We start from the raw sequence: 21,902 nt of genomic DNA, 5'->3' as shown, positions 1-21,902 counted from the left end.
GGTGGTCCCTCCCCCCCTGGATCCAAAGGAATATAGTGAAACAGCACTGCCTGTGGGCTTGCGTGCACCTCCTCCCCCCAGGTATCTTTAATAAATTGTAAAGCCCGATCCCAAAACGTGCGAATTTGTGGGCACAACCACATCCCATGAAGCAAATTGGCTTTGTGCAAGTCGCATTTTGGACAATTACGCAGATAATGTGCTGGAGCGTCCCTGTAGGATAAATTAAAGGCGTATGTCGCTCTGTGCATTAGCCTGAAGTGCATCTCACGCCACTGTTCATTCACCATGACCTTCCTCACCCTCTCCCATCCATCTCGTATCTTGCTGGAGATGTCTGGATCCTCCAGCTCCAACTCCCACGTTCTAAAGCAGGAAGTACTAAAGGAATCAAGATGAGCATTCCGAAGTTTACCATATAGACTTGCAAGGCTTCTCCCCGCACCACCCTGCGGCACCATCCCATCAAATGCTCCCCGTATCTCTACTCCATCAATATTGCGGACTTTGTTTTTACATAACCCCGTTATTTGAACATATTGCAAATATTGATTTTCCCTCAAATTGTATTTGCTAGAGACCTCCTGCCACGTAAGCCATCTCCCCTCCTCAACATTCATGAGTTGGCCCAGGACCTTGATCCCTTCATCTTTCCACTGCGAAAACAATTTATTCTGACTCCCCTGTGGAAACATAGGGTTATCCCACAACGGCCAGAATTTAGAAAGACCATACGGAAGACCATAAAGCTTCCGCACCGCCTTCCAGGTGCCGATTGTATCTTTCAGCAACAGACTTGCCTTAACGTTATTAGGCAGTTGAGCATATGACATGTGTAGCAGGGCCTGCAGCGGAACCGCTCCCGCCAATTCCTGTTCCAGCTGAACATTGGAGTACATATTGGTGTTATGTATCCAATCCCCTATGTGTCTGCAGATGGCCGCTAAATTGTAGTATCGTATAAGTGGCAGCTGAATACCTCCATCCACTTTGGGCAGTGCCAGTTTTTTATATGCAATCCTAGGTCTCTTCCTTTGCCACAAGAATTGTAAAAATGCTGTCTGTAATTTCTGGTTATCTAGGTGCTTGATCAATATGGGTATGGTCTGCATTGGATATAACAGTCGAGCAAAGCTTATCATTTTTAAAAGAGCAGCCCTCCCAAACAACGACAATGGCAATGACGCCCATCGATTTAGTTCCTTATGGATTTTTTCAAACAAGGGTGAATAATTTAGTTTATAGAGAGAAGAGGGAAATTTGCCTATTTTAATCCCCAGGTATGTAATATACGATCTAGCTATTTCCACCGTGCCCTGCAAGGGTGGTCTTACCCCTGATTCCTTCAAGTAAAGTAATTGACTCTTTTGCGCATTGACTTTATATCCTGAGAAGGACCCAAAGTATTTTAGCTTCTCCAGCACCCCCCCCAAATGATCCCCAGGCGATTTCATAAATAACAAAAGATCATCAGCAAAACATGTTAGCTTGACCTCCTGGCTGCCAACCTTAATCCCTTCAAAATCTCTGGATGACAAGAGATGTCTCGCTAGCGGTTCCAAAGCCAAGTCGAACAGCAACGGAGACAAGGGGCATCCCTGCCTTGTTCCCTTCTGTAAATGTATCGGTGCTGACAAAAAACCTGCAGTGAACACCCTAGCTAGAGGTTCTGAATATAATGCTTCCAGGTAATTCCTGAACAATCCTTGTATCCCAAATCTATCTAAAACTAACCTCAGCCAATCCCAGTGTACATTATCGAAGGCCTTTTCGGCATCTAACGTTAAAAGTGCTGGCGAATCATGACCCTCCATATTAGAATTCCTCATTGCGTCTTGAACCGCCAAAACCGTGCGTATGTTTTTGACCGCCGACCTCCCCTTGACAAAACCCACCTGGTGTGGCCCGATCAAATTAGGGAGAAACATAGCCAACCTATCTGCCAGTATCTTCGACAATATTTTAACATCCTGATTTATCAAAGAGATTGGTCGATAGGACCCCGGGTTAGCCGGGTCTTTCCCATCCTTGTACAATACTTTAATATAAGCTACATTGCCCGACTTCAAAAATTCCTTATTTAACAGCATACGATTATACACCGGCAATAAAATGGGCGTGACTTCCTCCCTCATAAGTTTGTAGAAATCACTAGAAAATCCGTCTGGCCCTGGCGCTTTGTTATTCGTCAATGATTTAATGGTCGATATTATCTCTTGTTCCGTGATCAATGCGTTTAATGCTTCTCTATCAGAGTCCGAGAGAGATGGTAACGCTACGGAGTCCAGGAACTCCCTCCCCTCATTCCTCTCCGAAATGTCCTGTGCATATAGCGCAGTGTAATAATCTCCCAGTATATCATTGACGACTTTTGGATCTTTCTGTACTTCCCCATTCCCATCTCTCAACCCCCCTATGTGAGTCGGGCGAAATTGTCCTTTCGCCATTTTAGCCAGCAGGGAACCTGATTTGTTCCCATATCTGAAAAAATGCGCAGTTGTTTGCTCTCTCTGGAACCTTTCTTTTTTATCCAGCCACCTTTCAAACTCTGCCTTTGCCGTGAGCCAGTCCCCCCTAAGCGCTAATGTCGAGTTTGCCAAGTACGCTGTGTATTTCATGCGAAGGTTTCTGCTAGACTCGTTATAATGTTTGTTGGTTTTCCGTTTAAGCGAAGCAACATAAGAAATGATCCTCCCCCTCAGCACTGCCTTGGCTGTGTCCCAAAACAAGTGGCTGTTTTCTCTATGAGCTTGATTTTCCTGACTATATTCCCCTACCCAGCCCTTCAAGCAGGATTGAAAGGATTCATCAGTTGCCAGAAATGACGGAAATTTCCACAATATATCCGACCCCCTTTTAAACGTATCTGCCAAGATCAAAGAAACCGGTGAATGATCTGATATCACTAAGTCCTCTATTCGAGCACTGAGGATCCTAGAGAGGAGCACCGGAGAAGCCATAAGATAGTCAATACGCGACCATGCGGTATGCGCATGAGAAAAATGAGTGAATTCTCTACCTAATGGAAATTGTGTTCTCCATACATCTACCATGCCCGTGGAAGACAATAATGGGGCCAAGACTTTATCATGTGTTCTTTCCACCAACATCCTACCATCCCCCCTTCTCCTGTCCTCTGTTGTACATAAGACCGAATTAAGATCCCCTCCCAGCAGAATCTGAGGTTCTTTATCCGCTAAAAGTTTTCCTTCCAGAAATTTAAAAAAGACCCGATTGTTGTCATTTGGTGCATATATACAGTACAGACTCACTCTCCCCATGGCACCCTCCAAGATCACATGCAAATATCTACCCCCCTCATCCCGCTCAAAAGTAACCACCGAACATTCAATTCTTTTGTGTATGAGAAGTAAGACGCCCGCCTTGCCATTAACTGCTGGAGAACCCATTACCTTGCCCACCCATAATTTACTCATTCTCTGGAAATCACGTTCCAATAAGTGGGTTTCCTGTAAAATCGCTATATCCGCTTTCAGCTTTTTCAGGTGGCGAAGAACCATCATGCGTTTATGTGGGGACTGCAGTCCCTTCACATTCCATGTAATTACCTTAGGCATCTCACAGTAATGGCAAAGCAAACCTCATTCACCGAGACAGTCCCCCCCCCTCCTTCCCCCTCCCTAAACATAAAACAAAATTGAAACCCCAACAACAGATCATTATTACTTTCAGACTTCTCTTTTTTCGCACATTTTGGCGTGGAATCTCTGTGCATTCCACCTCTAGAAACTCTTTGGTATACCATGAACTCCCTGTATACCCTTAAAATATCAACATCACCTTACACTCCCACCCGACTCCTTGCAAGAAAAATTTCCTCAAGCCTCACTTCAGCTGGACCCTCCCCTGCCATTAACATCAGTAGACCTCAACCCCCGATGCAACGATAGGTATAACAATTCTATCTCAAACAATGTGGAACTTTAAAATAACATGAGATTTCTTCCATCTCCGCCTGGACAGTTCCCTTCAATCCGGGGAAGAAGAGGTGAGACCCCTCCTGATACTCCTGTTTCTGGAACGTCCCCTGCGAGGCAATCCGTCCCTGTGCGTCTGGCTACCACCATTATTGTCTTTAGACAAACTTTCCACAAATTTAGCCGCCTCCCCTGGAGAAGAAAACGATTCCATCCCACCGCCGGGTTCGAAGATCCTGAGAATGGCGGGAAACATCAGAGAGAACCGAATGCGTTTCTGGACCAGTAGAGAGCACACCGTGCTAAAAGCCCGCCGCTTACGTGTAACCTCAGCCGAGTAATCTCCAAACATTAAAATTCTGTTGCCTCGTACTCTCACTTGTGCCGATGACCTTCGGTATGCCTGTAATACATTCGTTTTATCCACATAGTCCAGGTACTTCACAATGACTGGTCGCGGTCGTGCTGGGGCGCCATCTTGGGTCACACTTCGCATCGGTCCCACTCTATGAGCTCTCTCCGCTCTCAGCGGGGCTGGCAATCCCAGCGCCTGAGGCAACTCCACCGCACACAACTTTAGCAGCTGTCCTGCTGGTATAGACTCTGGGAGCCCAATAATACGTAAATTGCTCCTCCTCGAGCGATTCTCCAGGTCATCCACTTTATCAACCAGTTGTAGATTGCAAGCTATCACCTTCTTCACCTCCTCCTGTGTTCCCGCTAGCTCATCCTCCAATAAACTGAACCGTTGTTCCAAATCGTTAAGCCTTTCCGCCTGAGCTGAAACATCCGTCTGAATTTGGTGCAATAATTTCGACACCGTCGCCTCCAGAGAAGCTGTAATATCTGGGGCTATAAGTTTCGCTACTTCCCTGGCCAAAACTCGACATGAAATGTCCATATTGTGAAACATAGTCTCAGGCTCACCTTCTTCCCCTTCTGGCTGCACCATAGGAGGTTGTGATGCCGAGCGCGAACTCGTACTCCTCGTGTTCCTGGCCGGCTCAGGCGCCATTTTCCCCAGCGGCATCATGTCGTCAGTCTGCAGGGCCTGTGATTTTAATCCTGGGGTCCCGGTTTTCACCAGATATCTCTCCATACGCCGGAGAGAAGCCTGTACGTAGGGTTATCGGCCAGCGGCCTCAGGTTAGGTAACCAAGCCTCGGGACCCCGGTTTTTGAGTCGGGTTAACGGAGCTCTCCTCACTCACGTCTACTCATGTGCGCGCCGGAACCGGAAGTCTTTCTTTACTTTTTATGCCATTCACCCTCTTACCGACATTTGACGTAACTGTAAGTCATAGTCGAAAAGGGCTCTCTACAAGTTGCCGTACAGTACACAGCAGGAAGCGGTCACCGTGTCTAATGAAACGATGACAGAGTAAAGACGGCTGCAGTGAATAGTGGCGATTGGTGTTATATATGACACCACCTCCCTGATCCCTAGTTGGTCGGAATGTTCAGACTGACCAGTCACCACTGTAGCAGCGGTTGTAAAATAACGGTTCCTGCTGTGCCCGCCTCATCTCGGTCAGGAACAGCGATCAGAGCTGTGTATACTAAGTTGTGTGTTGCTTGTGCTGGTGGTTGTAGTGGTGATATAAAGCGGCTATCTCCTCTCCCTCTCTGTATTTTTACACCCACACGGTCTTCATGTGTGCCCCTTTTTCTTTAGTCATTTTTATACCGCATTATCTCCTTGTGTGCATCCTGCGGCCGCTGATTCAGTGACGCACCCATTTGATCAGCATATGTGCTAATTTTTTGTAGCAGGGTTTTCCTTTTATACTGTTGCAAACAAACCATTTCTTTTCAGGCGCGGGAGGATTTTAAGTATATATATATATATATATATATATATATATGAACACTATATGGACAACAGTACTGGGACACACCTCTTAATCATCGAATTCAGGTATTTCATTCAATCCCATTACCACAGGTGTAAAAAAAATCAAGCACCTAGCCATGCAGCCGCCTTTACAAACATCTGCGAAAGAATGGGTCATGGCTGAATTCAAGCATGGTAATATAATAGGATGCCACCATTGCAACAAGTCAATTCATTAAATGTCTTCTCTCCTAGATATTCCACGATCAAACGTGAGAGGTATTATTGCAAAGTGGAAGCATTTAAGAACCACAGCAACTCCGAAATAATGTGTCAGACCACGAAAAGTAATAGAGCAGGGTCATTGAGTACTGAGGCACATAGTGCCTGAAAGTTGCCAACGTTCTGCTCATTAAATAACTACTGAGCTTCAAATCTCCTCTGGCAATCACATTAGCACAAAAACTGTGCCCCGCGAGCTTCATGGCATGGGTTTCCTTGGTCGAGCAGCTGCATGTGAGTCTTTTATCACCTAGCACAATGCCAAGCGATTGGATGGAGTGGTGTAAAGCATACCGCCTCTGGACTCTGGAGCAGTGGAAACATGTTCTGTGGAGTGACAAATCAATCTTCCCTATCTGGCAGTCTGATGGATGAGTTTAGGTTTGGCGAATGCCTGGAGAACGTTACCTGTCTGACTGCATTGTGCCAACCGTAAAGATTGTTGGAGGACGGATAATGCTATGGGGTTCTTTTTAAGGGTTGGCCTAGGCCATTTAGTTTCAGTGAAGGGAAGTCTTAATGCTTCAGCATACCAAGATATTTTAGACAATTGTTTGCTTCCAACTTTGCAGGAGCAGTATGGGGAAGGCCCTTTTCTGTTCCAGCAGGACTGTGCCCCAGTGCACAAAGCAAGGTCCATAAAAACATGGTTGGGTGAGTTTGGCGTGGAAAAACTCAACTGTCCCGCACAGACCCCTGAACTCAACCCCATCGAACACCTTTGGGATGAAGTAGAACAGAGATTGGGAGTCAGGCCCTCTCGTCCAACATCAGAGTCTGACCCCACAAATGCTCTTCTGTATGAACGAGCAAAAATTCCCAGAGGCACAATCCAAAATCTTGTAGAAAGCCTACCCAGAAGAAGCAATTTCTTCAGAGTACAACAATACCTAATTTGTGGTCATAAACAGCTGTTTGGACACACAGAAGGGCTCAGAAGGAAAGGAGCTCTGTTCAGCTTTTGCTGGTGCCATGTCGCATTTGCAAAGCCCCTGTGGGACCAAAACAGTGGAAATCCTCAAGATATTACCTCATTTTGTAAACTACATCAAGCATTTAACTAGGGGTGTAGTGAGCATGTCGACCCCACAGGTATTTTCCAGAAATCAGTGCGTAATGTATGTTGCAAAGAGAACATTTTACAAAGATATGCCAATTCAGTTTAAAATATGTTGTGCCGAGCTTGCACCACCATAAAAAGACAGCTCTCTAATTATAATCCTGTGTTGCCCGGTACATGTTGCCCTAATCTTTTGCCTGGACATACGACAGGGCTTTGGAGTGAAAGAGTGTAACGTTCACGGCCGCAGAATCTGGAGTACTGGCCTGCATCTCCTCCCCGGGAGACGCCAGCACTCACTTCTGCTCCACTCTGCAGTGTACTGTAGGGTGCGCGCACACGCTTGTGCCTGGCCTTAAAGGGCCAGCGCGCACATGAAAATATATTCTAATTAGCCCTAATCACCCTGGACTATAAAAGGGGCCCTGCCCTTTCACTCCTTGCCTGAGCATTGTTTGTATTCCTCTGTTAGTTTTGCAAATGGTCCCTTAGTCGTATCATGTCCCCTGTGTTCCCGTGCCCTGCTACCTGTATCCCGTTTCCCATGCTGTAATTGTTCCTGTGCCCTCTCTAGTGCTGGAGTCGTGTTGTGCCGTCTACTACGCCTGCTGCATTACACCACGTCTGGTGTCAGCTGCCACATTTTGCATCACCTGCCGCCAAGGTACCATCTGTACCTAAATCGCTGCTACTGTCTGGACTATTACAGGTACCCGTGTGCTTGGACTTCATATTGACTTGGTACATTGTTGTTTGGCCAGCTACTACTCCGCTACGGCGGTGCGGCCTAGTGGGTCCACATACCCACGTATCGGGACAGAGAGTACCATGTGAATTTGAATCCTAATTTGGCGATTTACACAGCATTGGTACACAATTGCAGAGATTATCATAGTTACATAGTTGATAAGATTGAAAAAAAGAGACAGGTCCATCAAGTCCAACCTATAATCCTACTGTGGTAAGTCAAATCCCCCATGAAGTGGAGGCCAATTGCCTTATAAGGGAAAAAAAAATCCTCCCTGTCTCCAAATATGGCAATCCGAATAAATCCCTTGAGCAACGTCCGATCTCCAGAATTTAGTACTCATAACCTGTAATACTATATATTTTTCAAGAAATGCATCAAGGCCCTTCTTGAACTTGTTCAGAGAATCAACCATTACAACATCCTGGGGCAGAGTTCCATAGTCTCACTGCTCTCACAGTAAAAACTCCACGTCTGTGATGGTGGGGAAACCTTTTTTCCTCTAGACGAAGATGATGCCACCTTGTCATGGTTATAGGTTACAGTATCAGCGGGTCCTACGTGTCATCGAGCTGTTACTGATCACATCTAAGTTTATAACTTAGATGTGATCAATAACAGGTGTGTATCAGAGACACTCAGAACCTGCTGTCACTGAACATGGATTCAGGTCTCAGCGCAAGATACAGATGCTCTGTATACAGGATACAAAGCAACTGTATCTCAAAAAGTAAAAATAATTTTTCATAAAAAGTATTTAGAAAGTTGCACCAAATCACTGATAGACATTTATTTATTTTAAAAAAGGATTTCAAAAGGAGTACATAGCCTTTAATTACCTTGGTCGTCCCTCCTTTAAACATGTCCTTATACACAGGTGGCCAAAATTGTACACAATATTTCATGTGTGGTCTAGTGATTTCTATAGAGGCAAAACGATGTTCTTGTCACGAGCATCTATGCCTCTTTTGATGCATCCCATGATTTTATTTGCCTTGGCAGCAGCTGTCTGGCACTGGTTTCTAAAGGTAAATGTAGTATCCACCAATATCCCCAAATCTTTTTCAGTAGTAGTTTTACCCAGTGTTTTACCATTTAATGCATAACTGTAAACGTTGTTTCCTCGGCCTAAGTGCATAACCTTACATTTACCCACATTAAACTTAATTTGCCATTTTTCTGCCCAAACCTCGAGCTTCCCCTAATCCCTCTGTAGTATTGTATTATCCTCCTCTGTGTTGATTTCTTTATAGTAGGGTTGGGCAAGTAATTTAAAAATAATAGAAATCGAAATTCAGCGTAATTAATTGACGTCATTTCGAGAATTTCGGTTTTATCAATTATTTTTTCCCGTTTTAAACTATATCTGCATCTTCAGGACGCAGATACACTTTAAACCAATGGTAGAGCAGGAAACCGTGAGGCCCATGCTCTACCATTCATTATGTATCGCTGGATGCAAGGTAGTGATGTCATCACGCCTGTCTGTACCGTGCCACACAGACCAGAGGAGCAGAGGGATCTCCTCCACTCGTCATTGATACGGAGTTAGGTGTTGCAGTGTGGGGTACATATATGGGGACATTATACTGTGTGAGGGAAGCTATAGGGGCATTATACTGCGTGGAAGTCAGTTATAGGGGCATTATACTACATAGAGGCAGCTATGGGGGCATTATACAGTGTGGAGGTCAGTTATGGGAGGCATTATACTGTGTGGAGGTCAGTTATGAGGGGCATTATACTGTGTGGGGCAGTGTCAGGGGCTATATTATATACAGTAATATACAGCAGGCTCAGGGGATAAATATTAATTAAATGGTGTGGGGGCACTACGGGGCAATATACTGTGTGGGTGAAGTGTCAGGGGGTTATTATATACAGTAGTATACAGCAGGTTCAGGGGGATAAATATGAATTCAATAACGTAAAATGCAAATAGGGGGCGTGACATGTAAAAGGGGTGTGGCCTAAACAGTTGTTCAATGATCGAAGTTACATGTTAAATTAATCAGGATTTTGATTTAGGTCATAATTGCAGAGCCCTACTTTACAGAGCTTAGTATCCCCTGCAAATACTGAAATTATACTCTGTAAACCTTAGACAAGGTCATTAATAAACATATACCCCTGAGAAGTACCCCATTCCGGAAAATACATCCCGTTAGGGTATTTATCAGGAGGTGTAGTGAGCATTTTGACCCACAGGTGTTTTCCAGAAATGAATGCGCTGCGGATGGTATAAAGTGAAAATTGCAAATTTTCCGCAGATATGCCATTTCAGTGGCATATATGCTGTGCCCAGCTTGTGCACTGCAGACACATACCACAAAAATTGTTAACCCCTTAACGACATGTCACGTACTGGTACGTGGCAGCCGTTAAGGGGAAGTATTGAACGGACTCACGGGCTGAGCTCACTCCATACACAGCAGGTGACAGCTGCATTACACAGCAGGTGACAGCTGCATTACACAGCCGACACCTCACTGCAACGGGCAGAATCAAAGATCATGCTTGTATACCATGCAATTGATCCAATGATCGCTGCTCCAATTCCCCTAGCGGGGCTAATAAAAAAGTAAAAAACAGTTAAATAAAGATTTTTATAATGTTGAAAAAATAAAAGATATTAAAAGTAAAAAAAAAAAAACCTTTTCCCACTTTTTCCGTAAAGCAATGTTAAAAAAAAAAAAGTTAACATAACTGGTATCGCCACGTCCGTAATAGTCAGAACTATAACAATATGGCGTTATTTAACCCGCTCGGTGAACGACATAAAAAAAATATATAAAACATGCAAATTACTAGTTTTTTTTCACCTTAGCCCTCCAAAAAAGGAATAAAATGTCGCATGTACCCCAAAATGGTATAAAAGAAAACTACAGCTCGCCCCGCAAAATTTAAGCCCTCACATCGCTAAATTTATGGAAAAATAAAAAAAAGGTATGGCTCTCAGAATATGGCAACACAAAATTATTATTTTTTTAGCGAATAGTTTTATTTTTTCAAAAGTGGTAAAACATAAAACAAAACATAAACTTGGTATTGCCATAATCGTATCAACCTGTAGAATAAGGCCTCATTCACACGACAGGGTCCGAGTGATGGCCGATAAAAACGGTAGGTAATGCCACTCAGCCCCCTGCAGGTAATGCCACTCAGCCCCCTGCAGGTAATGCCACCCAGCACCCTGCAGGTAATGCCACCCAGCACCCTGCAGGTAATGCCAGCCAGCCCCCTGTATGTAATGCCACCCAGCTCTCTGCAGGTAATGCCACCCAGCCCCCTATATGTAATGCCACCCAGCCCCCTGCAGGTAATGCCACCCAGCCCCCTGTAGGTTGCACCCCCCCCCCTTCCAGGAGAAGTCACTGGCTTCAATATCCATATATGGACAGTGTAGTGACTGACTTCTCCTGGAGAGGAATCCCCGGCCACAGGGTCGGGGATTCCGCTTTAGAAGTGAGTGACGTCACTGTGTCCATATATGGACAGTGACGTCACTCACTTCTTCTGTAGCGGAATCCCTAGCCACAGGGTCAGGGATTCCGCTTCACAAGTGAGTGACGACACTGTGTCCATATATCGACAGTGTAGTCACTCACTTCTACTGTAGCGGAATCCCTGACCACAGGGTCGGGGATTCCGCTTCAGAAGTGAGTGACGTCGCTGTGTCCATATATGGACAGTGTAGTCACTCACTTCTCCTGTAGCAGAATCCCAAATCCCGGGCGGGGATTGGGGATTCCGACTCCTACAGGGAGCAAAAAAAGAACCTCCTCACATGCACTCTGCACTGTGAGGAGGAGGAGGAGGAGGAGGAGGAGAGAGAGCGCGAGCAACGGAAGACACGGCCGTCACTCGGGACACATTCCGGTGATGGCCGTGTATTACCCGGCCCCATAGACTTCTATGGGAGCCGGGCGGCCGGGTGAACGGCAGAAAATAGGGCATGTCCCATTTTTTGACGGCCAGGTTTCCCGGGCCGTCAAAAAAATCGGTCGTGTGAATAGCCCCATTAGGGGTCTATTGTTCCTACTGCAGCCGTGTGACAACTGTTTTATGAACGGCCGTCACCAGGCCGGGAAACCCTGTCGTGTGAATAAGGGCTAAGGTGAATATGTAGTTTTTACCGCCTGATGGATGCCGTAAAAACAAAACCCCCCCAAAAAATGGTGTAATCGCTGTTTTTTGCCATTTCACCCGACATTATGCCATAAAAACTACAACTTGTCCCGCACAAAATAAGCCCTCATACGGCTATGTCGATGAAGAAATAGAAAAGTTATGGCTTCTGGAAAGCAGTGAGGAAAAAACGAAAATTAAAAACTCAAATTGGCCTAGTCTTTAAGGGGGTTAAAAGGGTTCTCTTGGGGATGGCGATAAGTGGAAGTAAACTGCTGCAGATTTTGCTTGATAGTAGTTTTATTTGGAGTTTTACTGGTATTTCAGTTTATAATGTAGGGCATATGTAAGCTTGGCAGAGTACATCAGGGCATAATAAGGTGGTATAATAATGGGTTAAAAAAAACAATAAAATAATCCATAGATGTGTGTTACACTGTAAAGCAATCCTTTCTGCACAGGTGAGTGTCACACTGATAAATGGTGTGCTTTCTTATTCCCCTTTTGGTCCACACTCCGCACCTTTTGCAGTTTGGAGAATTCTACTGGGAAAGTGTTGTCCTGGTATAATACGGGCACCATCATTTCCAGCAGATATTTGGGCCCTACCCTTCCTGGTTACCAAATACTAGGGCATTGATAATCACCTCTTGAAACAGAAGTGTTCTCCTCGGGCCTGCACATCTGCATATTTCTTCTTTCCTGACTTATTAGAGCCTTAATTTATTTTATTTTCTCATAGACGTAGTGGTATAAGGGCTGTTTTCTGCGGGACGAGCTGTACTTTTTATTGGTAAAATTTTGGGTTATATGCAAGTTTTTGATCACCTTTTATTCCATTTTTTGGGAGGCAAGGTGATAGAAAAAAAACAATTCCTGCATAGGTTTTTACTTTTGTTTTTTTTAATGCGGCGTTTAACGTGCTGTATAAATTACATGCTAATTTTTTTCTGCGGGTCACTACGGTTATGGCTATACCAAATTTGTATCGTTTTTATATGTGTTACTACTTTTATACAATTTTTTATTTTTTTTTTTAAATCATGTAGGGTTGCCATATTCTGAGAGCCATAGCGATTTAGCTTTTCCGTCTACAGAGCTGTGAAAGGGCTTGTTTTTTTGTGGGACCAGCTGTAGTTATTATTGGTACCATTTTGGGGTACTTTTTATATAGCGTTCACCGTGTATTAGAAATGACATGTCATCTTTATTCTGCGGGTCAGTCCGATCAGGGTAATACCAAATTTATATATTTTTTATGTTTTACCACTTTTTTGAAAAAAATTATGTATTTTTTGTGTCGCCAAGTTTTGAGAACAATAACTTTTTAATTTTATCATTGACGGAGCTGCGGTAGGGCTTGTTTTTTGCAATACGAGCTGTAGTTTTTATTGGTACCACACTAGAGGACTTGAAGGTCCAACTGTCTGATCGCTATTCTAATACAATGCACTAACAATATCTAAGGGTGTTAAGGTACTAGCTCGGTCCCTGCCATTAGAGCAGGGTGTCAGCTGTAGTATGCAGCTGACACCAGCGGCTGATGGCGCGGACCCTGTTTCTGAGCCCACCGCCATCTGCTTGTCGCAACTGTACAACACGTCGCAGGAACACCTCACTGCTCATGACGTACAGTTACGACAAATGTTGGGAAGGGGTTAAAGATGTTACACAAAGACAATTTCACTTGTAAACGTGCCTGAAGAAGGAGCCTGCGCGCTCTAAAAGCTCGCAAACATCATTCCTCTTGTTAGCCAATAAAGGTATTATACCTATACTTCTTTTGTCTTTTCTGACACAATAACATTGCAGACGTCAGGACCAAACACTGTCAGCACAACTACATCCTGCAGCCTGGGAGTTGTTTCCAGGAACGTAGACGTCTTAATAGATCGGAAAGTGAATGATATTAATCGCCTGTACTTATGAGAGCCATGCTGTTCTTACAATGACACATTACATCTCTGTTCATTTAGATTCCTTACCTCTTTGGTCTAGACACAGTAAACAGCTTTTAGATCTCAGAGAGCTACAGGACCTTTGATGATGTCATGATCATGTGATCAGGCCCTTGTATGGGAGGAGCTATGCTGGGGAGTTGTTTAGACTGTAGTAGAGGTTATTTGCAGATCTCAGCAACCTACTTGTGCCAGGATGAATTTTCATTTATGACTGTGCCGAAAAATATTAGCTTCTTTTTGCGTGTCTATGAGACGTGCAGTGTGTGTTTTTGATAAGCTTGTAGGAGAGTGTACGTGTACCCGTGTGTGTCCCCATTTAGGGTGTATTTACATTAGTCAATTTTTGTTGCATTTTTACTGCAATTATGAAAATCACGACAAAAAAAGCACACAAAATGACTTGTAAGTACACCCTTAACCCCTTAACGGCCCAGCCATTTTTATTTTTCCGTCAATAGAGCGGTGTGAGGGCTTATTTTTTGCGGGAAGAGCTGTAGTTTCTATTGACACCATTTAAAGTACCATATAATGTACTGGGAAACGGGAAAAAAAATCTTTGTTGGGTGGAATTGGAAAAAGCTGCGATTTCTCCATTGTGTTTTGGGTTTTGTTTTTACAGTTTTCACCGTGCGGTAAAAGCGACAACGTAACTTTATTCTGCATCTCAGTACGATTACAGTGATACCAAATTTATGTAGTTTTTTAAAAAATATATTTTACTACTTTTACAAAGAAAAAACTTGGTTAAAAAAATAATTGTTGCGCTTCGCCACATTCTGAGAGCCATAACTTTTTATTATTCTGTAGATTGAGCATCGTGAGGGCTTATTTTTTGTGGGACGAGCTGTAGTTTTTATTGGTATCATTTTTTGGTACATACGATTTTTTGATCACTTTTTATTTCATTTTTTTTATCGCTAAGGTGACTAAACAACAACGATTCGGGTGTTTTATTTTTATTTTTTTTATGCCGTTCACCGTGTGAGTTAAATAATGGTATATTGTAATAATATTGGTATATTGTAATAATTTTGACTTTTACAGATGCAGCGATACCAATTTTTGTTTTTTTACATTGTGCTTGGGGAAAAATGGGAAAGTTTTTTTAACTTATATTTTGTATTTATTTTACACTTCTAAAAAATTGATTGAACTTTTTTTTACACATTTTATTAGTCCCCCTAGGGGACTTGAACCAGCGATAGCTGATACAATACACTGCAATACAAATGTATTGCAGTATATTGTCTTTTTACAGGCTTCTGCTAAGCCCAGTCAGTGGCAGGGCTTCGCATAGGCAGATAGAAGGCAGACCTGGGGGCGTTTATTAGGTGCCCGGGCTGCCATGACAACCATCGGAGCCCCCTAATTGCGCTGCGGGGGGCTATTGGAGTGGGCCGCCCCCTACTTCTAACGGTTTAAATGGAGCGGTTGCTATTGACCGTGGCATTTAACTAGTTAATCGGCCAGGAAATCACATCACCTCAGACAGCAGGCACACAATGGGACCTTTATAATTGAAGTACGGCATATCCCGGTATTACAAACTGACATCTGCCGGACGGTACATTTGTCACAGCAACCATACGACAGCTGGAGAGTATCTTTCATAGCTCCAATTCTAATTAATAGGACCCATGCACGATATCTCCGGTGCTCGTATGGTTGCTACAACAACTGTACCACTCAGCATGCTTTAGCATTTCTCCACGGGACGTACTAAAAAGAATGAAGAAAAAGAATGAACATTATTACTAATGGGAAGAAGATATAAAAAAAGGTCATAATTAATTTTTTTATTCCATAGAAACAGATGCGTAATTATTTTCCTGTGCTTAATAGACCTGGAATGAACAGGATCTATGTGTAGTTTATAAGGGAATGAACACATATTCCATAGAAACAGATGTGTAATTATTTTCCTGTGCTTGATAGACCTGGAATGAACAGGATATTTGTGCAGTTTATAGTGAAATGAACACATATGCCATAGAAACAGATGCGGAATTATTTTCCTGTGCTTTATAGACCTGGAATGAACAGGATATTTGTGCAGTTTATAGTGGAATGAACACATATTCCATAGAAACAAATGTGTAATTATTTTCCTGTGCTTGATAGACCTGGAATGAAGAGGATATTTGTGCAGTTTATAGTGGAATGAACACATATTCCATAGAAACAGATGCGTAATTGTTTTCCTGTGGTTTACCCATTACATAAAGGCACACAGTCTGATTACAGACAGATCTTCTCTTCTCAAGAAAGAATGGTCAGTGTGAACCATGCCCCCATGCAAACAACTTTCAGAAGACGTGTTATGGAGAGGCATAAGGTAGAAAAAGTTAAAGGGAATCTGTCAGCTAGGATTGGGACACTAAACCACCAGCCTGAATTTACATAGCTGGGGTTTAGTGTCCCAAAATTGCCGCTATTAAGCTCGCCCAGCCCCGCAATACACTTTTTACTTACTGGGATCGGAGTCCCAGCCTCCCTCCCCTGGCTTACGATGCTTGCGCACTGCGCCAATGAAGCCGGGGAGAGTACACCTTGCTTCATTACACATTTGTGTAAAGAAGTGATGTGTATTTTCCTCGGCTTTATACACATGCTGGTGGTTTAGTGTCACAAAATTTGCTGACAGGTTCCCTTTAAAGACCTGGGTGTACATCAACCCACGGTTACACTGTCTACAAATGGAAAAAAATCAGGGACTTTTGCTGCTCTCCCTAAGAGTGGGCATCTGGGTAAGATCCCTTCAAGAGCACAACAGGCAATTCTGAAAGAGCCCAAGGCAACAGCAAAAGACCTACAGAGATTTCTTTAAACTACAAAAGCCTTTGTTCACTTGTCAATCCTTAGAAAAACGCAGAAGAAGACTACTGATCATGGAAGGACACCACGGAGGAAGTCATTGCTGCTAAAAACAATGTGGCCCATTTTGTTTGCCGAGACTACCTATATGTTCCGCAATGCTTCTGGTAAAATGTTCTATGGACAGATAAGACAAAAGTGAAACTTTTTAGCACCAATGCAGAACGCTATGTTTTGAGGAACATCTCACACTGCACACCAACACCAAAACCTCATCTCAAGTGTGAAGCGTGGTGGAGAGTGCATCAAGGTTTGTGGCTGCTTTGCTGCCTCAGGGTCTGGACGCCTTGTGATCACTGACGGAACAGTGAATACAAAGGTATATCAACACATTTTGCAGAAGAATATAAGGGCGGCCATCCATGATCTCAAGTTAGAGATATGGGGTGATGCAACAAGACTATGACCCAAAGAACATTAGTAAATCAACTAAAGAATGTTGAAAAAAAAAAAAGATGATTTGTGTATTGTAATCAGAGCCCTAACCATAACCCTATGGAGATGCTGTGGCCTGACCTGAAGAGGGCGCTGCACGCAAGGCATCCCAGAAATATTGATGAACTGAAACACATTTGCAGGGAGGAATGGTCCAAAATTCTTCAACAATGTTGCGTAAACTTATTGGCAGCCATAGGAAACATTTGGTGGAAGTGATTGCTGCTAAATGAGGATCTGCAGATTATTAAAATCAACGGTTCATTTACTTTTTCTTGCAACTGCATAACCCTTTTTCAATGAAAGAGGACCTGTGGCCAGTTAGAAAAAAATATGACTTATATATATCATTTTGTAGCCTTTGGTGTCACCAGATTTGGTGTCACCAGATTATAAGTGCCCTATCTCCTACATAATCTGATGGCCGCTGTAATGTAGGTAACAACAGTGGTTTTTATTTTGAAAAACGAGAGATCACGTTGTGCTGTCACCTCCACAGAAACTTTACGGAAGTGTCTAGAGAGTGAATAGACATCACCTCCAGCCAGGAGGTGATGTCTATTCACACTCCCAAAACTTCGGTAACGTTTCTATGGGACTTACTCACAGCAGAGCGTGATCTTGCGAGATCACGCTGTGCTGTCATGCACAGCGAGATCACGCTGTGCAGTGAAAGAAGCTGGGCTGGAATGAATAGAAGTGTATGACGGTGATTGGTTAGTGTTATACACTTCTCTTTACAACGCCCACTTGGTAAAAAGTTAAAAAACGCCCAGTTGGGCATTAAGAAACTAATTAGCATAAATCTAAAATTGCTCATAACTTGCTCAAAAATAAATGATCGCTTTACAAAATAAAAACCACTGTTGTTATCTACATTATAGCGCCGGTCACATTATGTAGGAGATAGGACACTTATACCCTGGTGACAGAGCCTCTTTAAATCTGCACATTCTGTACCAAAGGCCAGCATAGAACATTGGGATATGCACTGAGATAAGATAGATGATAAAACTTTTTTTCCCAAAAGAACAAAGCTAAGACCATAAATATGGTGACAGAGTGTATATCAATAAAGAACTATCAGATCAAAACTAAGTTCACAGATCCGAAGGCAACTGTTCATTAGAAATATGTGTTCATTCCCTATAACTATACAAATGAAATAGTTAGTCCAGGTTTATCAAGCAGAGGAAAATTATTAGACATCTGTTTATATGGAATATGTGTTCATTCCCTTATAAACTATGCATATATCCTGCTCATTCCAGGTCTATTAAGCATAGGAAAACTATTACGCATCTGTTTCTATGGAATATGTGTTCATTCCACTATAAACTGCACAAATATCCTGCTCATTCCAGGTCTATCAAGCACAGGAAAATAATTATGCATCAGTTTCTATGGAATATGTGTTCATTCCCTTATAAACTACGCATATATCCTGTTCATTCCAGGCAGGGGCGTAACTAGGAAAGACTGGGCCCCATAGCAAACTTTTGACTGGGCCCCCCCCTCCGCTGGGTGTCACACAACCCCCCCTTGTAGATAGTGCCTTTTTTACAGCCCCCCTGTAGATCACGCCATACAGCCCCCCCTGTAGATAACGCCATACAGCCCCCCTGTAGATAACGCCATACAGACCCCTCTGTAGATAACATCATAAAGCCCCCCCTGTAGATAACGCCATACAGCCCCCTCTGTAGATAACGTCATACAGCCCCCCCTGTAGATAACGCCATACAGCCCCCTGTAGATAACGCCATACAGCCCCCTCTGTAGATAACATCATACAGCCCCCCCTGTAGATAACGCCATACAGCCCCCTGTAGATAATGCCATACAGCCCCCTCTGTAGATAACATCATACAGCCACCCCTGTAGACCTGTAGAGAACTCCATATAGCCCCCCCTGTAGGTAACGCCACACAGCCCCCCTGTAGATAGCGCTATACAGCCCCCCTGTAGGTAACGCTATACAGCCCCTTCTGTAGGTAACGCCATGCAGCCCCAACCCCCCAAAAAATCTGACCTATAGTGTGTCCTACAAAAGACATGTATCCCCTATCCACAGGATAGGGGATACATGTGTGATCGCTGCAGCGATAGGGAGAACGGGGGACCGAAAGTCCCCCAATGTTCTCCATGACTAACCTCTGACTTCCGGAGTCTGCGCAGCTCAATAAAAATGAAAGGAGCGCTGGTCACGCATGCGCACAAGCGCGACCGGCGCTCCGTTCATTTCTACGGAGCTGCCGACACAGACCCCGGAAGTCTGAGGTTTGTGATGGAGAACTTCAGGGGACTTTCGGTCCCCCGTTCTCCCTATCGCTGCCAGCAATCACACATGTATCCCCGCTTCGGCTGCTGTTGTGGTAGTTACGCCACTGATTCCAGGTCTATTAAGCATAGGAAAACTATCACGCATCTGTTTCTATATAATATGTGTTCATTCCACTATAAACTGTACAAATATCCTGTTCATTCCAGGTCTATCAAGCACAGGAAAATAATTACGCATCAGTTTCTATGGAATATGTGTTCATTCCACCATAAACTACACATAGATCCTGTTCATTCCAGGTCTATCAAGCACAGGAAAAAAATGATGTATCTGTTTCTATGGAATATGTGTTCATTCCCTTATAAACTACGCATATATTGTTATGGCAGGAAGGAGGTGAAGGGAACAAGTGAGCCCTAATCTACCCACCACCCTGTCCCTGCCTACTTGCAACGACCCGCCCTAGGCGACGGGGTACAACTTGGCGGCGGTCCCTACGCTGACTAAGTGCAAGGGGATACAAACAGGGAACAAGCAAGGGAAGGGGCAGTAGCCCACGGAACACCGTGAGGAAACGGAGTGGTGAACGAGCCAGTCAGGATCAGGATGTAGTGGAGTATACAAACGCAGAGCACGGAGCAGGAAGCAAGCCAGGGGCAGAGCGAAGCAGGATAAGCGGGAACTGAAGCAAGGCAGAAGCACGGCAGAAGCAGGCTGGAGCAAGGCAGCAGTGGGGCCAGGAATCCAAGAAGAATAACAAGCAATGAGGAAGAGAAAACGGCAGGTATAAATGGACAGGGGGCGGAGCTAACTCCGACTGACCAGGCCGCGATACGCTTTCCCACTCCTGAGCCTGCCACCCTGATTGGTGGGAGCCGGTGTCAGTCTAAGAGGTCTGGCCTCAGGTGTCGACTGATTAATCCTGGGAGTATCCACAGACGTAGTGCCTGGCAGATCCTTTACAGTACTCCCCCTTTTATGAGGGGCCACCGGACCCTTACTAAGAGGACCCGGTTTAGTGGGGAAGAGAAGGTGGAACCTCCTGACCAATACCCCAGCGTGAACATCTCGAGCAGGTACCCAAGTCCTCTCCTCCGGCCCGTATCCTCTCCAATGGACCAGGTACTGGAGGGAGCCCTGGATCATCCTACTGTCCACAATCTTGGCCACCTCGAATTCCACCCCCTCAGGGGTGAGGACGGGAACAGGAGGTTTCCTTGAGGGGGACCAGGACGGGGAGCAGCGTTTAAGGAGGGAGACATGAAAGACGTCGTGTATGCGGAAGGATGGGGGCAGCTCCAGACGGAAGGATACAGGGTTGAGGACTTCAATGACCTTATAAGGCCCAATAAATCGGGGAGCAAACTTCCTGGACGGGACCTTAAGGCACAAGTTCCTAGACGACAACCACACCAGATCCCCAACGACAAACCGGGGGTTAGCAGAACGTCTTCTATCCGCCTGAATCTTTTGTACGCTCTGGGACGCCTCTAGGTTCTTCTGAACCTGGGCCCAGACAGTGCACAGTTCCCGATGAACGTCCTCTACCTCGGGCTTATTGGAACAACCAGGAGAAACGGAGAAGAACCTTGGATTAAACCCGAAATTACAGAAAAACGGGGAGACCCCTGACGAGTTACTGACCCGGTTATTCAGGGAAAATTCGGCGAGGGGAAGGAATGAGACCCAATCAAATTGACAGTCAGAGATGAAGCACCTTAAATATTGTTCCAGGGATTGATTAGTCCTTTCCGTTTGGCCATTAGTTTCGGGATGGAAGGCGGAGGAGAAGGACAGATCAATCTCCAACTTTTTACAAAAAGCTCTCCAAAATAAGGAAACAAATTGTACCCCTCTGTCAGAAACGATATTGACTGGGGCCCCATGGAGACGCAAAATGTGTTTAACAAACAAAGAAGCTAACGTCTTGGCGTTAGGTAGTTTCTTAAGGGGCACAAAGTGGCACATCTTGCTGAAGCGGTCTACTACCACCCACACCACCGACTTGCCCTGAGATGGAGGCAAATCGGTGATAAAATACATGGAGATATGGGTCCAAGGTCTCTGGGGAATGGGCAAAGAACGTAGTAAGCCCGCAGGTCGGGACCTAGGGGTCTTGGACCTAGCACAAACCTCACAAGCGGCGACGTAAGCCCTAACGTCTTTAGGCAACCCAGGCCACCAATAGTTTCTGGTAATGAGGTGTTTGGTACCCAAGATGCCAGGATGACCAGATAGTGCGGAGTCATGGTTTTCCCTGAGTACCCTTAGCCGGTATTGCAGGGGGACAAACAGCTTGTCCCCAGGGAGGTTCCCGGGAGCTGAACCTTGATCAGCCGCAATGTCAGAGGCTAAATCA

General features: G+C 44.5%; 1 protein-coding gene across 1 annotated transcript in view; it reads right to left on the bottom strand.

Annotated features, from left to right (window-relative positions):
- Positions 1 to 14,059, bottom strand: part of STX17 (syntaxin 17) — a 149,128-nt gene extending 135,069 nt beyond the window's left edge. The window contains exon 1 of the mRNA XM_075826887.1: positions 13,975 to 14,059. The gene's annotated coding sequence lies outside the window, so the exon portion shown is untranslated. The remainder of the gene's footprint in view (positions 1 to 13,974) is intronic.
- Positions 14,060 to 21,902: the final 7,843 nt, after the last annotated feature.

Source organism: Rhinoderma darwinii, chromosome 5, assembly GCF_050947455.1.
Source record: "Rhinoderma darwinii isolate aRhiDar2 chromosome 5, aRhiDar2.hap1, whole genome shotgun sequence".
NCBI lineage: Eukaryota > Metazoa > Chordata > Amphibia > Anura > Rhinodermatidae > Rhinoderma > Rhinoderma darwinii.
Note: the sequence above shows the minus strand (reverse complement) of the source record. Positions and strands in the feature narration are given on the sequence as shown.